We start from the raw sequence: 15,819 nt of genomic DNA on the forward strand, positions 1-15,819 counted from the left end.
ACACATACAGCCAGCACCCAGAGACAATGTGTTATCATTAAAAAATTACTTACTGTTCTGTAAACAAGTCTGTCTGTTCATAAAAAACCCTTAGGAGGTCCCTTATTGAATCTAATCTTTAAAGGAATAAAATAACTGATCATTTAATTATCGTATACTAACTTTCCAGCTTTATTGTAATGTTTGAAAAAGATTTTATAACAATTTAAGTCAAACTTTATATGAAAAGTTTAAAAAAATGTAAATAAGACAGCGATAATGAAATCATATCAAAATTATTTTACCGTCTGTAAAACTGTGTAGGTATTGAAAATAAAGTCTGGAATATATATAAGCCATTAGATGAAATATAGACATATCTAAAACAAAATTGTAAAGTGTAGATATTTATTAGTTTCATTGGTTCAATTCACTTGAGCTTTCGTTCAGGAATGATTCTTTACTATTCCCACGCGGACTAAGCCTTTTGACATGAGCTGGCAGACAATAAAGGTCTTAAAACCCTCATTTTCCTTCGTCTACACTCACATATTCTTTAAAATTCCTAGAAATGATACCTCGAATGCCACAGTCATTAACACTAGTCAGTTAACATCGATGCTCAATTCAATAATTCGACTAAAAAAGGTACGTGAGAGCTTCAGAAAAAGCTGACACCCCTAGCAATGCAAGCAGACGATCCGCGCCGCTGCGCCCGCGCGGCGCTCTCATTGGCCGACGCGGCGCGCTGTGGTGGGCGTGCGAGCGGGATGCGAATACTTCAGAGCGCGAGTGCGAGGGAGACGCGCGGCTGCAGTCGACGGATGCAAGGGTTCCGTTCATTGACTCGAGTCAAGGCCATGAGCAGTCTCTTTTTGTTGCGCCTACGATGTAACGCCTGTAGTATCCAACTGAAATGACCTTCAGCTTTCTTTTGAGGTCGATTTGTTTAGGGCTGACATTCTGAATCATTGTCCAGGTCAAAGGTTACTGCCAGGTAGCAGGATTTTAACAAGACCCAATCGGTCTCTCCCGCTTCTGAGACCCTGACCTTCTCATTTTCCCCATCAAGAGCTTAAAAAATCATCAGGATTAAGATTGTGACAATTCTCTTTCATAATGGCGGATTCTTAATTATACGAAAGCTTATGCTAAAGTCAGCTTGTTCACATGCTGTGAAATAACAACCCTCATGAACAAAATCTCCTTTAGTCGCTTCCTACAATAGTGTGTTTGAACACACTCATTAAAATTCACAGTTCTATCCTTATACATACATACGGTCATCCCCTGCGGGGTAGACAAAGCCACCAGTCTTGAAAAGACTGAATGGCCACGGTCAGCTATTTGGCTTAATGATAGAATTGAGATTCGAATTGCTAACAGGTTGCTAGCCCATCGCCTAAAAAAGAATCCCAAGTTTGTAAACCTTAGTCGCCTTTTACGACATCCATGGGGAAGAGATGGAGTGGTCATATTCTTTTTTATCCTTATCCGTTTTAAGATTGGAACTTTATTACCAGATCTCATGTTTTGAGTCGAATGTCCAAATTAGCCCTGACAAAGTTAAGTCAGATATTTTTTGGTCTTCCCTTCCTCACATTACATACATATTATCACGTAATCACGAACCGTGTGGTTCCCGGCACCAAAAGAAAAAATAAAAGGACTACCCCATCTCTCTCCCATGGATGTCGTAAAAGGCTACTAAGGGGTAGGCTTATAAACTTGAGAATCTTCTTTTAAGCCATTGGTTAGCAACCTGTCACTATTTGGATCTCAACTCTATCATTAAGCCAATCATCTGAACGTGGCATATCAGTCTTTTCAAGACTATTGGCTCCGTCTACCCCGGACGGGATATGACGACGATTATATGAGTGCTTAAGACAACAAAAAGATAAAGACACATCACCTAACATTTCGCGGTGTGGGTTACAATAGTTGTCAATCAAGCACGTTGTTTCACAGAACTATGTATGTCTGTCTATTTCGGGTTGTTGAGGCAGGTCGCGCGCCGGATGTTACAACTTTGAAAGCTCAATAAACTAGTTGAGTTTTTTAAGGTGTGACGGACGAGAGCTTAATATTACCGTTGTTCTGTTTCTATAGTGCCGTTTGGTTCCCGGCACAAATACAAAAAAGGATAGGACCACTCTCTCTCTCTTTCCCATGGATGTCGTAAAAGGCGACTAAGGGATAGGCTTACAAACTTGGGTTTCTTTTAGGCTATGGGCTAGCAACCTGTCACTATTTGAATCTTAATTCTATCATTAAGCCAAATACATATAATCACGTCTATATCCCTGCGGGGTAGACAGAGCCACAAGTCTTGAAGACTGATAGGCCACGTTCAGCTATTTAGCTTAATGAAAGAATCCCAGGTTTGTAAGCCTATCCCTTTGTCGCCTTTTACGACATCCATGAAAAAGAGATGGAGTTGTCCTATTCTTTTTTGTATTGGTGCCGGGAACCACGCGGCACGAAATCTTTGCTTGCGCGATTTAGACTTTTTCTTTTGTGACTTGTGGCGTTAAGATGTCGACCTTACTTAGGCGAAGCAAAGAGGTCGGTTATGATTTTGACTCGTATGCACTATGCCGTTGGCTGTCTACCCCCCACGGGATATAGCGTGATTATGTATATATATGTGCGTGATTGTAATTAATCTCGTTAAGGTGCCGTTACCCTACGTCTGTTATTACCTTTTAAGCCATTTTCTAAATGATACTAAATTGTACTCTTTTATTGACTCATAACTAATAACAGACAGCTGTGTCTAATCGTCTGTCTGCCTATTCCGATCGGTTTTAGCTGGTAACTTTCTTCTAAGGAGTGATTAGAAATTTGAGCCGTGTGTTTCCCAGGCTCCAATATAAAAAAGAATATGACCACCCCATCTCTCTCATTGATGTCGTAAGAGGCAACTAAGTGATAGGCTAATAAGCAGCTGAACTGCGTTATAAATATGTTAAAAATGATTGCATACATACATACAATCACGTCTATATCCCTTGCGGGGTAGACAGAGCCAACAGCCAACACATTCAGCTGTGTGGCTTTCACTTCCAAAATTAAGCCATACAGCTGAACGCGGCCATTCTAACCAGCAAAGGATTACTTTCACATGGATATCGTAAAAAGCGACTAAGGGATAGACTTATAGACTTAGGATTCATCTTTTAGGCGATGGTCTACCACCTATCACTATTTAAATCTCAATTTTAATTTTAAGCCTAACAGCTGAACGTGGCCTATCAGTCTTTCAAGACTGCTGGCTCTGTCTACTCCGCAAGGGATATAAACGTGATTATATGAATGAATAACACAAAGCCAGCCTGTTCTTTAAAAATTAAAGCAGCCACCACTAAATTTAAACATTAATCTAAAGGGAAAGAGGCGTGATGTTATGTATGTATGTATGTAATCTAAAGTCATAGTTAAAACATTATCACGATAAAATCCCTTACGGATATAGGCTGCGCTTTCTCACCCCGTCTTATCGGGTCAATGGCTTATTATCACAGTTGATATAAGTTATCTTGTTTGTTTGGCTGGTAACAAGTGACGTATTAACTTTTTTTTACAGCGGGACAAAAAATTGTGTTGTAGACTTCAATTCTTATTAGATTTAGTTTTGTTTGACTTCTAAATTCTAACTCCAGGTAATAATTATAGTCTATGAAGGCATGAACAAAAAAAAACAATTATCAATTTTTTTTATTAGATAATATTCATGAGATATTTTGAACATTGGAATTAAAAACATGGGATTCTCCTTTTAGGCGATTGGCTAGCAACCTGTCACTATTTGAATCTCAATTCTGTCATCAAGCCAAAATGTTATTTATAAAAATGTAGACTTGCGGGGTAGACAGGGCCAACAGTCTTCAAAAGTCTGACACACGACGTTCAGCTATTTGGATTAATGATAAAATTGAGATTCAAATAGTGACAGGTTGCTAGCCATCTCAGTTCTGTCATTAAGCCAAAATGTTATTTATAAAAAATGTAGACTTGCGGGGTAGACAGGGCCAACAGTATTCAAAAGTCTGACACACGACGTTCAGCTATTTGGATTAATGATAAAATTGAGATTCAAATAGTGACAGGTTGCTAGCCCGTCGCTCAAAAAAATAATTCCAAGTTTGTAAGCCTATCCTTTAATCGTCATTTACGACATCCATGGGAAAAAGATGGAGTTGTCCTTATCTTTTTTGTATTGTTGCCTATGGTACATTATATTTTTGTGCAATAAAGTTTTAAATTAATAAATAAATAGCCCCACTGAGTTGTCCCACGGCGGGACAAATAACATTATTTTGTCCCACATGATACCATAACGACAAACATAATATTCCTTAAATCAACACCATTCTATTATAACAAGTACCCGACATTGTCTAATGGTGTAAAATAAAAGATAATTGATAATATTTAATTTAAACAATATAATTCTAGAAATAACTGAGTCACGAGTGCGTTATTTCATATAACGTTAGACAATAGGCGTTATAGATCGTTAAACAATAACGTGGAATAGTTTGCAAAGGGCATAATCGTGCTTGTATAATTAATCAACTATTTTGATTACCTATACCTATGCCGTGTGGTTCCCGGCACCAATACAAAAAAGAATAGGACCACTTCACCTCTTTCCCATGGATGTCGTAAAAGGCGACTAAGGGATAGGCTTACAAACTTGGGATTATTTTTAAGGCGATGGGCTAACAACCTGTCACTATTTGAATCTCAATTCTATCATTAAGTCAAATAGCTGAACGTGGTGTTTCAGACTTTTCTGTTGGCCCTGTCTACCCCGCAAGGGATATAGACGTGACCATATGTATCTATGTATGTACACTACATGCTGTATAGCGACCCTTAGCCTTGAAGCAAATAGCTGAGAATGCAGGCAGAGATTACTTACCTCTATGTCATATGAGAAGTAGGTACCTATAATGACTGAAAAAATCCTTCTCAAGCAACATATTTAATGAGCTCTCATTTTTCGAATAAAACTCCCAGTAAGAAATACCAGAGTGATAGCAAACCGCTCGTTCGACAGTATATCATTCCCATAGAACCGAAATGCGTGGGCGCATAACAACTGACACATTTCAAACTTTATACCCAACGTGTCAAAGTTTATTATTGACTGGGTTTTAACTTCATGTAGGTTGACAATGTGTCATAGAAATTTAAGAAACCGGTTCGTGGAGGCTTCCGCCGACTGCGCCCACTTTTAACTGGACCCACAGGCGCAGTCGCCGGATTATAAAATATTATTTTTTTTCTTCCGCTAACTGCGCCCACTTTTAGAATGCTTAAAAATCTATAGTGTAAATCGAATTCTAGTACAGTTATGAGAAAAAGTATTTGAAAGAGTTATTTGAATACATCATTTAATTTTATAGTCATATGGAAGAGTTATTGACAAAATTTAACATAGATAAATCAATCTGAAATCAATAGAATTTAAGTTTTAAAAACAACAGTCATATTAAGTAATTCATAATACAAATTCATATTTAGTAACACAAATAAACAACATTTCAATCACTACCTGACCGGCGCGGCGTGTCCAGGAATCTAGTCCTTTTGTTTACGCCCGAGATTTCCGCTCGACCAATTACATTCAAGAAGCTTATCTGTTTAAAGTTAAGAGGGGGTTGTAATAGTGCAAATAGGTCAGGTGTGCCACAGGTCATCATGCAGTTGCAAAATTTTGTCTTGGTTGCGTCGGTTAATAATAGTGAACTAATTTAAGTGAGCTGTGCTGTGAGAATTATGTGTGAATCCCTTGATACCTACATGTTAAAAGTAAGTATTTACCTACAAATTCAAAATTATTATGATAATTGAATAATTAAATCGTGTGATTTTAGAAAAACACATGTCCTATGGTTGCAATTTTACAGGAAAGAGAAAGAACCGATTTTTGTTCAAATACTAGTTTCTACAGCAAAAATGTTTGTATGACTAAACAGACTGCAAATTAATTTTTCTAATATAATCAATAGGTAGATGTAAATAATTCAATCAAAAAATGGACATGTGTGGTTTTAAAAATACATGTGACTTGTGTTGTTTTAAAATGATATTAGTTAGGACATGTGTTGTTTTAAAAGTATAATCATACTTAAAATGAAACTATTTTTTGAGAAGCTTAAACCTAGAGTACTAACATAATTATTTTATTGCTTTATTTATACTAATCATCGCCTAGGAGGCTACTTTTAAGAAAACATGTGTTAGTTTTAAGTGTATTTATTGAAATATGAAAACATTTAAATTATTACAAAAAATAAGTAGAAAGTCGAGAAAATTTGCAATTTATGAAAGTGAACGACGGCAAGCACATCCAGTGACAAACAGGAATGACGTCATCGGAACTATAGGCCGTGTTGGCGCGATAATTTAAAGGGTCCGTTCAAAAAAAATCCGCATTTTTTACGATACATTTGATTGTTTTAATTTTTCAATAAGTTTATGACCTATTTTACATGGAATTCTTTAAAGTGAAAACAAAACTAAAATGTTGTATGTTCCCTATTAAGGTATGGTTTGAAACTCCTATAAAAACACATTAAAAATATGTATTTTAAGTAAACATTTTATTTTAGATCTAACAAGATGGATGGACAACACCCTTCAACTTCTCGAGGATTACCATGTTTTCATATTGACGTTACGCAACGAGGCAAACAGCTTTTGCGTAGAGCAGGGTATGAATACACATTAAAAAGAATAAACAAAGACGGCACTAAAGTTTGGCGATGTGCTAAAAAACATATATCCTGCTTTGCTGCGCTTAAAACTAGAAATAATGATATTTTACGTGAATCTCACCACTGTCATGGACCCACTGATTTTGCAAACAGTGAAATAAAACACCAAATGAGAATTTGCGCAAATGAAGTACAAAAGGATTTAAATGTGTCAACGCATCAGGTGTTTGAAAATAACATGAACATTCTCAGAGACAAGGGACTGGATTTGGTCCAACCTCTTCCAGTTTTTCATAATATTGAAAAACGGCTATACAAGTTGAGAAACAAGTCTGTAGGTGCAAAAAAACTCACCTATCACAAAGCCGTTGATATGGAAGTACCTAAGAAATATGAAAATTTTGTGTTAGCGGATTATAAACAAGGAACTAAGCGGATTTTAGTGTTCGCTAGCCCGGATATGATTAAATATATTAAAACAGCTACACGGTTTTTTATTGACGGAACATTTAAAATCTGTGTCAAGAGTTTCTACCAACTTTATACACTCCATGCAGATTTAGGAAGTAATGAAAACTACGTGAATATTGTTCCAGTTGCATATTCACTTCTACCCGATAAGAAGATGGCCACTTATGAGCTGCTTTTTGAAATGATAAAAAGTCAAGTTCCAGAGTGGAAGCCGTCTGTAATCACCATGGACTTTGAAGTTGCAGCAATGACGGCATTACGAAATGTTTTCCCAGGATTAAAAATACAAGGTTGTTACTTTCATTTCACTCGCAGCTTATGGCGTAAAGCAAAAGAATTGAACGTCAGTAAAACTCCCTTAGGAAGAGCACATGTTAAGCTTTGTGTTGCCCTATCACATCTCCCCCCAAACTTAGTCGATGAAGGCTGGCTCTATATTATGGAGGAGTCACCGAACAGTGTAGAAGTTGTAAAATTTAATGACTATTTTGTCAGAACATGGTTCGAAAATTCAGCTCTTGCAAATACCTGGAACACATGTCAAGAACCGCATAAAACCAACAATGCAGTAGAACAATGGAATAGCCGCATAAGAAAATATGTAAAACAAAAGCCTAATATTGCCCAGTTATTAGAAGGACTCCAAAAGGATGTAAGGTATTATTCAGTAGCATTAAGTAAACCCCTTATCCAAATTTCAAAGATGAAACAATCAACAATTGAAAGAAAAATAAAAATTGATGGTGTTATTAACGAATTAATATCTGGTCATGTATGTGTAGGATTTTGCTTAGAAAAACTAACAAACTGTTGATAGGATTTATTTATTGGAGATTACTTTTTATTATTATTTTAGAATTAAGACATAGCCTTATTATATTGCTAATAATTTGATTATTATTTAGAGAAGACTGATTTGCTTTTAAAAAATTGTTTTTATATATATATTTTTACATTTATGTTGATTGTTAACGTATAAAAATAATGAATGATTGTGATATTATTTTTATGTTTAGATATAGATACTTTTATATAAAGTTGATTATTGATTAAGAAAGACTGATTTTCTCACTTACTAAAATTTATAAAAAACGCAAAGCAAATATTGTTATAATGAGAAAAGTAATGTAACTGTGTTATTTGGTTTTAAATAAAAAAGGATTCTGTCTTCTCAGATAGATATTTTATAATTATATAATACAACTTTAATTTATGATTGTGTCATTTTACACGACGAAAATAATATTTTCGTCGTGTAAAATACTCTATCTATAGCAATTAAGAGTTTTTTTGTATTACTTCCTATTATTATTTGTTTATAAATATGAGTCGGTTTAAGATTTGTTGATTTTATTGTTAAATTTTTTTAATGGGTGATCCATTTAAATATGATTAACTGAAAAAACCTTTCATTGTTTAACATTGGTTAAACAATGAAAGGTTTTTTCAGTTAACGTTTATAGGTACTCAGTAAGTTTTGTATTTATAGTGACGAAGTTAGTATTTTGTTTTATTTATATTATGTCCTCTTCTTATTCATAAATGTTTCTTTATTTGAGATTTGTTGATTTTAATGTTAATTTTCAGTCATATGAATATCTGTAAATATAAATGATTTTCTCAAAAAAACTCTTTCATTACAAACGCTTTTTCTTATAACTGTACTTGGAATAGATTTCCCAAGCAAACCAAAAGTGGGCGCAGTTAGCGGAAGAAAAAAATTAATATTTTATAATCCGGCGACTGCGCCTGTGGGTCCAGTTAAAAGTGGGCGCAGTCGGCGGAAGCCTCGGTTCGTGGATGATTTTTTAAATTAACTTTTGTATTTTAAATTTATTCATTATTTACTTTCGTTATGATAAACTTGGGATTCTTCTTGTTTTCGACGGGTTAGCAAGCTGTCACTATTTGAATCTAAATTATATCAATAATCAAGCTAAACCGTCTCTGTCTACCCCGCAAGGGATATAGACGTGATAATAAGTATATATATAATTAATATAAGGACTAAGTCTTCTCTAAGAGTAAAATAAAGTTGTGATTTTTAACGAAGAAGTACAATATAAATAGTGCAAAGCGTAAAATTGACATTTCATGCGAAAATCCTCTGATATCAGGATGTGGTTACGACAGGAAGAGATTCTCACGGACCCCAACCGAGCTACCCTTTCGTTGAACCGCAAATGACTACTCAGTCTTTAGCGTAAATACGTAAATACATATGGCCACGTCTATATCCCTTGTGGAGTAGACAGAGCGAACGGGCTTGAAAAGACTGAATGGCCACGTTTAGCTATTTGGCTTAATGATAGAATTGAGATTCAAATAGTGACAGGTTGTTTCCGGTACCAATCTAAAAAAGAATGGGACCACTTCATCTCATTCCCATAGATGTCGTAAAAGGCAACTAAGGGATGGGCTTACAAACTTGGAATTCTTTTTCAGGCTACGGGCTGGCAACCTGTCGCTATTTGAATCTCAATTCTATCATCCAGCCAAAAAGCTGAACGTGGCATATCAGTATTTGCAAGACTGTTGGCTCTATCTACCCCGCAAGGGATATAGACGCGACTATATATATGTATGTATTCTTCTTGTAGGCGATGGACAATGATTAATACATACAGCTGAACGCGGCCTTTTTTTCAAAACAGCTGGCTCTGTCTACACCGCAAGGGCGAACTCCTGAGCGAATGCCAGTATTGCAATATTTCAAAAGAACACGCGTACGGACAGACGGGTCGGCCAATTAGAGTGACACTTATTTCCGCGACCCGCTTTTGCCCATTTTCAATGAGCACAAAGCACTCCCCTAATTGAAGAGGCGCCTTCGCCTTGAATTAGCAAAAGTGCAAAATAAATAGTGCACAGACCTGTAACCTGAGGATCATGTCATTATAATTACCCAATATTTATGAAATACTAAATCCTCACACCTATTTCTCGAATTGGTGAGCGAAGAACTCACGTGCCACGATCCCTAAAAACTTCGTTTTCTTCATTTATCTTTCCATATTACAATAGACAAAAGAATAGGACCACTCCATCTCGTTCCTATGGATGTCGTAAAAGGCAACTAAGGGAAAGACTTAAATTGAAATTCCTCTTTTAGGCGATGGGCTAGCAACCTGTCATTATTTGAATCTAAATTCTATCATTAAGACAAGCAGCTGAACGTGGCCTTTCAGTCTTTTGATGACTGTTAGCTTTGTCTAACCCGCAAGGGATATAAACGTCAATTTGGGTTATGTTTCCATGAAAGCTCGTTGGCGAAACCTTTTACCAGAATTTCTGATTATAATAATGGTTTAGGCCCTCTTTTTTTTCAAAGATCCCATTTCCCTTTTATTTTTTTATCCTCTAACCATGACCAAACTATCTAAGCACTTCTTTCTCTAGGTATACCTGTCACTGTATCTTATTTCACATCTCTATTCATTATTATTTTGACCCATATGTATCCCACACGTCATTTCTTTTTTGTCCTAACATATACCCACGCTTTCTTACAAGATCTATCAGAATTTTACATCAATTCAAAAAAAAAATTACGAGTGTCATGTCTGTCCGTATATTTCGAATCAACACGTTGTAGTGTCACTTCTGTAGTGTCCTGTTTTTAATAAAATGAACTTGAACCGCCAGCCCAGCACAAAGATGGATCGTTGCAATGAAATTTACACCCTAACACAAGAAATTAAGGGCCATTTCTTCAATACCAAAGAATCCAAGATGGCGGCCGTCTCAGGCGCAGCTTTTTTCTTTTTTCCTATTTGAAATGCTCAGGCACAGCACAGTTGACGGTTAGGGGTGGGACAGAATACGCGCATAGAAGAATTTTTATAGTATTCCTATTGAAATGAAGTGAACAAGTTTTGTTTTGTCTTATTGGAATCTATTGATAATTGTGGAGTGAAATATTTAAATAATTCAACGTGTAAGTGCATATTAGAGGCTTTTAAGAGTATAATTAATACTTTTCCAAACCTAGTTTTAGAGTTGTGTTGAACCATTGTTAACCTATGCGTGTAAGAAAAAAACCTTTAGGGTTTAAAGCAAGTAAGCAGACGGCCCATTGTGGTAAGTGTTTGTTTCTTGTCCCGGGAACTTAAAATTATCCACATAATACTAAAGCTACCAATTGAATAAATTTTATTTATTTGAAATATCTTGGTACCTTTTAATAAAAATTCGGCCTTTGGTACTAACCAAAGGATTTTATTTGGATTTATTATTTTATTTAAAATTATGCATGTAATTTTGAACCAACCGAAATCCTTTTATATTGTTTTTTAGTCAATAAGTCTACAACAGTTCTTTATACCTACTTTTTAAGTTCCTTTTTTTATTTATCATTTATTATGACACATTATTAATATTATTATATGTTTATCACTTATAACAATGTCATAATGAATGAGGTTCTTAATCGTATTAATTTTTTATTGATCATTTCGTTACAAAAGCAGTAATTGAGATTAGTAGATATATTTCTTAATTAGCAAATAAAAGAAGAAATTAAAAAAATACTGGTATTTGTCCGCTTAGTTTAACACCGAGAAACGTGAGCGTCGATTCGGTGAGGTGACCGGTTAAAATGCCTGATGTGCTAAAAGGCACAGGTTCAAATCCCACCTCGGCCATGTGTGTGTCTGACCTAGCCGACTGACCAATGACTATTTTCGAAGTTTAGTTCACAATTAGACATTCGTTTGAATTTAACCTACAAATTCAGGCAGGACGTATAACCATGATCGATCCAATGTAATTCGAAGCAATATTATAGACATAAATTGTCATATTTTTAATGTGTTCCTTCTATTTTGTATCAAATAAACAATTTTTGTTTCTTCTTTTTTCCTATAGGTAGGTGATCGAATAGTAAACAGGATATTATATGGGGGGAGAATGATAATAGGCTAAGATTCTATGGAGGGGCGATAATGCTACCTCCTCTTGCATAGTACTGGTCCCAGAGACATTTTTGCCACAGATTATAAAAAAATTGTGCTCATATGGTACAAATCCTGGGACCAATTTCACGATCGTGTCGAAATGGTAAAGGATCCCGAGAAATAAGCTAAGCAAAGTACTTTATTTCTTTGGGTATTATTAAACACTAGAAGCCGCCCGCGACTTCGTCCACGTGGAATCAATCCCGCGGAAACTCCGGGATAAAAAGTAGCCTATATGTTATTCTAGGTCTTCAGCAACCTAGATACTAGATACACGGTACATACCAAATTTCATCGTAATCGGTTCAGTAGTTTTTGCGTGAAAGAGTAGCAAACATCCATACTGATATACTCACAAACTTTCGCATTTATAATATTAGTAGGATTACGTTTTTCTTTTTTTTTTTTCAATTCAACTCATGATTTTTTTCACTTAATTTCAGGCACGCTCAAGAAAATCCACGACAATGACATCAAATACTGATGGTACCCCATGGACGCAACGCCAAGTGGATTGGCTCAATATTTAAAGCTTTTAATCGCTGACATGAGGATGAAAGTGTAATTAATAATGAAAAAACCAGAATACAGAAACAGACAAAACAATTGCGCGCCAAAAAAATATTACTTGTCATTTGACAGCAGCGATGTGAAAAAGAATCGATTGACCAAAAGAAGTATGATCTAAATTTAGTACATCTTAACCCTTTCCATGCGGCTGGCGTAATATCACGTATAACTAAAAACCGTTGGCCACACGGTGGGCGTATTATTGCGTCCAAAACAAATCCTTGTGTTAAACGATTAGACCAATATGAAAGTTGGTTCCCCTGTACTGTAGTTATAAACTCAACAACCTTACGTGAAACGGTGGAAAAATACTTACTTATTATTATGTAGATACGAGTGCATGGTTTACGCCGATAGTGTTGTAAGCTTTTTATATTATATTCTCATAAGTCTAATAAAAGGAGAATAATATGAATGGTAAGTTTATTACTTATAATTCTTAATGTGTTTTACCTCGAATCCTTTTCGTTTCGATAATATTTTTAAAGATAAATCTTCAAATGAGACTCAAATTGACGAGCATAAACCATATTCGCAACCAAATTTTATCGACGATGATGAGATGTCGCAGAGTTTTCATCTAGAAAACGAGGAAGAAACAATGAAATTTCTCCCGAAACTATTGACGAGGTCAAAGAATCTGAAGTTTTTAAGATACCGCAACGAATTTTACAAAATAAAGTGAAATGTTATGATGACTCTCCAAATCCGATAAAACCATGTCCAATACAAACACGATACAATGTACAAGATATGTCAACTAGCCAGTTACTTATTGTACCCTCATAAATTAAATTTTTAGCTACCGTCGTTACATTTTATTATAACCATTGATTTTTTTTAAAGCATGATATAATAATATTAAAAAATGTAAAATGAGTATGTAAAAAACTGAGTGTTAATTTGCTTATATGCTTGCTCATCCCCAGTTGCCCAAAAAATTATTATGATTTATAAAAATTTGATTTCAATATACTACATAATCCAGTATTTTATAAAAAAAATATATATGCAAGAAATTTTATATAAATATTTGATATTTTTTTTTGTATTTTTGCAGCAAATGTTCATTATTCTTAATATATTCAATTTTGCTCATTTCTGCTTATAAAGACGTTATTGTTTCAAGGTATGGCAACACCAAAATTGTCTATATAATTTTGAAAACGAAATAATACGCCAACCGCGTCTAGCGAAAAAAATTACAGGACGCAATAATACGCCTTCCGTACAGTAGAACCATTTTTGTTAGGACGTAATATCTCGCCCATCGTTTTATAGAAGGGCCTAAATACAAAGCCGCCCGTACCAGAGACGGCGAAATTGAAATAATGCTTCCGCATGGAAAGGGTTAACACAGTCACAGGTTACGAACGGTAATTCGAATCATAATCAATCATCATCATTCGAATCATTCATTCATTCTTTAAGGTTATGGGCTAGTAACATTCAGCCTTACATCTGAACGTGGCCTTTCAGTTTTTGAGACTGTTGGCTCCGTCTACCCCGCAAGAGATAAAGACGTGATTATATGTATGTATCGTCATCCTTCTGACGTTTGTCCGGCTGTATCCACCCGAAGGAGCCCGGGGTCCGCCTATGGCTATGATCGTGGAGTGCACGGATATGGAGCTCACTAACTCACTGACTGAAACTTGAACCGAATCAATCTTGAATCATGGTTGTTGCACTTGGTGCACCTAAGTCATCTTTTACGATATCAGCTATAAAGAGACGATGTGGTAATCCCAAAGTAACGATATACGAAGAATCAACACAATTTGTTTCAGTTTCACAAACATCGTTTGACTAATTGACAGAATTGAGATTCAAATAGCGACAGGTTGCTAGACCATCGCCCAAGAAGAATCCCAAGTTAAGCCTATCCCTTAGTCGCCTTTTACGACATCCATGGGAAGTGCTGGAGTCCTATTCTTTTTTTTATTTGTGCCGGGAACCACCCGGCTTCCAGTATCAACTTAATTATAGATATCTTTAAAAAAAAATTAAAGTAATTAATAGAAGACGCTCCACTTAACTCCATCGACCAGTGTTTATTAAATATAAGAAGAAAAATCACATCCTTTTAACCATAGCAAGGAAGACAAAATCAGAAGACAACCTTTTTTATCTTGAAGACTCCTCTGAACTATCACCACAGAAGCAAGAAGACGTAGAAGCTTCTCCGGACGTACAACTTTTTTAACTTGAAGACTCCTCTGAACAATCACCACAGAAGCAAGAAGACGTAGAAGCTTCTCCGGACGTACAACTTTTTTAACTTGAAGACTCCTCTGAACAATCACCACAGAAGACGTAGAAGCTTCTCCGGACGTACAACTTTTTTAACTTGAAGACTCCTCTGAACAATCACCACAGAAGACGTAGAAGCTTCCCCTTCTTCTTCTCTTCTCCGGACGTACCTGGGCCTGGTAACTCCACCACCGTTGGCTGTGCGCAGGCGCCAACGGGGGCAGAGTTCCCGTTCCTAGTTGCGCGTTCCTACGGGTTTACTGCGGCATCGCTGTTATTGGCTGATGGCGTCGCGTGATTGGCTGATGGCGTCGCGTGGTTGGCTGTTTTGTCTCGTGGCGTATAGATGTCGCCACAGGTTATTGCACATATGGGACAATGTTTCCACAGGTTACTGGAAACATGCTCATGCGCAGAAAGTCTCTTGATCGCAAAATGTCGCACCAGGGACTTCAAATAAATTTATTTATTAAATTTTTAAAACTAGTAGCTATTTTCAAAGCAAAATCATTAATATATCATAATCACTCTGTAATTCTGAAACATATTGCGACACATTTTACTGGCATGATATATGAGCCGGGCAAATCACAAAAATTTTATGTTTATTTTGTGAGAAATTGTAACAAGTACAGGGCATAATGAGAAACGAACTTTCTCTGATTGTCCTGGGTCTTGAATGTTTATCTTTTTATATATTTATTATAAAATATAGTATCGTTGAGTAATAAAAGTCTCGAAATCTGTGTCATCTGTACTGTATATACCTATTTATTTATTTTTTATCTATTTGTGTTCATTAAAAAATACATTTTTAAATTTTAATATGGTCAATAGCAAAAGTAACTCATTATTTAATC

Source organism: Amyelois transitella, chromosome 8 (genome assembly GCF_032362555.1).
Source record: "Amyelois transitella isolate CPQ chromosome 8, ilAmyTran1.1, whole genome shotgun sequence".
In the NCBI taxonomy this organism is placed as follows: Eukaryota; Metazoa; Arthropoda; class Insecta; order Lepidoptera; family Pyralidae; genus Amyelois; species Amyelois transitella.